The 2,962-nt window shown below is 35.2% G+C and overlaps 1 long non-coding RNA gene across 1 annotated transcript; it reads right to left on the bottom strand.

Annotated features, from left to right (window-relative positions):
- Nucleotides 1-124: 124 nt before the first annotated feature.
- LOC113125283 (uncharacterized) lies at nucleotides 125-1,513 on the bottom strand. The gene is made up of 3 exons (XR_003295135.1): nucleotides 1,463-1,513; nucleotides 1,132-1,152; nucleotides 125-284 (listed from the first exon to the last, which is right to left on the bottom strand). It is a non-coding gene; the product is annotated as an uncharacterized LOC113125283 (long non-coding RNA).
- Between the last annotated feature and the right edge of the window lie 1,449 nt (nucleotides 1,514-2,962).

Raw genomic sequence — 2,962 nt, 5'->3', positions numbered from 1 at the left:
GGCTACAATCTCATTTATTGAATGTTAACATTTGTTTTTAAATACAACTTTTTAAGCATCAATGGAAATTCACACATTTTATTTTATCATACCAATATTTAAAGTCAAAGCATTGAGTCTACAGATTTATTTTATTATTAACATGGTGAAATATCAAACATTCATATTGCTGGTTGTGTTGAATGCCTTTTCTCACAAATCAGCTGCATGATTTGCAAGTGGAAAACAGGGAAGATTTACAAAAGGGATCTAGAATCCTGGTGTGTAGTCCAAGGGTTTAGCTCCTGGAAAGAAAAGGAGGCAACTGACAAAGCAGTGTAAGCATAGTCAAATTTCCCTCAACATCCAGTCCAAGATGTTCTGCATCACAGGCTATTCAAAGATTGCTGCATCTGTCAAACACCAGTGTCTTGTGCACTGGATGTTTTGTTTGATGTAAAAACGACAGTAAAAACATGCCCACTACTGTGCAGATGAGCAATTACTTCAGGATAAATGCATATAATGTAGTGTCTAAGGTGACAAGTAAACCCTTGAACATAAATATAAACTTTCTGAATGTGACTTTTATGATCTCAACCCTCCAATAAATCCCTTAGCATCTTACTGTGCCACAGTAACTGAAACTGACCAAAGATGTTGTTAAACTAGATTAACAAGAACAGAAGTGCAAACCTTCAGCTACATTCATTTGATCATCCGGGCTAAAGCTGTAGATGTTACCAACACAATTCAAGACTCCAACCTAAACGACAATATACATCCTATTTTCTTCTAATACGACCCACAGAACTGTTTCTGTGACCCGTTTAGCAAAAACTTTGTTGTCATGGTAACAACAATAAAATCTGCAGGTACATATGGCCTTCATCATTATTAAAACATAGTTAGATTTAGGAAACCACCACAGTTTAGTCAGCTTTATGTACAAACAATTTAGGTTAGAGCAGTTGTTGAAATAAAGTGTGGTTTGGGTTAAAATAAGTATTTCTTTAAGGTTACAGGACATTTGTTGTCACAGTTACAATAATTAAATTACTTGTTTTATACCATTTTGTCAATGTAAATGTTCGTATCCTATGCTTTTAAATAAATCTCGGTAAAGTTTTTTTTTTAATGATCATTTCATACCTGCTATAGTTGTAGATGTAGCTGTAGATTTATCAGCAGTTGTCCCACAGTGGGGAAATTTACATTGTCACAGCAGCAAGTAAGGCACAAGGTAAAAAAAAAAAATAAGAGGAGAATAAAAAAAAAATTAAAGAACAGAGTATTTACAATAAAAATGCATTAAAAATGAAAAAAATATGTACAAAGTGAAAAACGGCCAATATTGAACCCTGGTAAATTGTATATTTACCAATTGTAAATTGACTAAGAACTGATTGGGTCAGGACTCATACAGCATCAAATAAATAATAAATATTTACTGAAACGTCTTTTGTTCTGTATATTCACTTACCTCCAGGAACAACCTGTTCAGGGACATGAAACAGGCCATCTGCACACACCTGTAAGAGTGGTACAAAGATATAAGCATAAACATGCATCTTATTTTTATTACATGCAATGATCGTCATATACTTTACCTAAATAGGTTTTGTTGAACTGGGGCTCATAGGAAGCTCCTGCTGAAAGACAGATGAGGCATTTCAGCCCTCGGGATCTAAACAGCTTGTCTGGCCACTTCAAGATGATCACAATACATAAATCACATTGCATGAAGGAGAAGAAGTACTGTAGCAAATGGCATGAAACAAACAGTCCACGACCAGCATCACTGCAGTAAAGAGCTTCTGCAGCAGAGAAAAACTCACTAGGCAAAGATCCAAGTCTGGCACAAACAGTCCGGATAGCTGAACTGAGCATCCAGCTTTGCCATAAGAGCGCTTTCACTTCGCACACACTCATCTAGAAATTTGGGTAATTTTACATTACCACCTGAAAGAAACTATTCATTTATGGAAATATGAGGTAACATTTGGAGGAAAATAAAAAAAAAATATTAAAAAACTTGATGTTCTGTCACAAAGGACAAAAAAGGAAAATTAAAGATACATTTCAATGCAGATGTCATGGGAAAATTAAATATGAAGATTTAAAACATGGGATTATCTACTAAAGTGAATTTAGAGCCTTATTCGTCTTGAGGCTGATGAAAAAAGAACAATATAATGATGGTAAATTTTAATTCTTACATGAATTCAGCCTTGGGGCTTTCGGTGTTGTAATTGTCACAGTGGCAGGTAAATTAAAAAGAACTGCATTCATTCATTCATTTACTGCTATGGGCTGAGGGAAGATGATTTCTTCGGTGATACACATTATCTGAATGCTCATATAAAATTGGGGTTTAACCAAATGTCAGTGTTTTGGCTGGTTGTACTCTCAAAGTGATTTCTGCAGATTAAGAAACCCTCTTAGCATCATAATAACAACAGCACAGACATGAATAGAAACAGTAATACATACTCTTTACTTTGGGAAAGGTTAGCATGCTAGTTTTAGATGCTGGAATATGCCAATCCTGCATTTCTGCTACAGTCATATACCCTTTGTTTTATTCACACATAATTATTGAAGCTGTTCTATCCATCATGTTCAATGTCACACACAGTTAAACAGATGTGCCACATTGCAGCCCATTATAGCACATCCCTCTAACATATGACCATATGAACAATGAGTAAAACATGACTTGTTTTTTCATGCAAAACGTGTATACTGCGAATCAAAGGGTACTATCATAACATAATTGGCCTAATGGTGCTGCAATGAAACCACCTGCACCTACCACCTGTATGCACTTGTACAGCCTTTTTGTTACATGAGTATTTGTTTGTCTGTTTGCTTGTTTGTTTAGCAGGGAGATTGGTGTATACAGTTCAGTAATACAACAGATGTAATGCATACAGAAGAAAATCTACCCAACTGTAAAGGCCCAAATGAACAACTTCCTTTG

Source organism: Mastacembelus armatus, chromosome 13 (assembly GCF_900324485.2).
Source record: "Mastacembelus armatus chromosome 13, fMasArm1.2, whole genome shotgun sequence".
Lineage (NCBI taxonomy): Eukaryota > Metazoa > Chordata > Actinopteri > Synbranchiformes > Mastacembelidae > Mastacembelus > Mastacembelus armatus.
The sequence above is the reverse complement of the archived record's forward strand: the minus strand, read 5'-3'. Positions and strand labels throughout refer to the sequence as shown.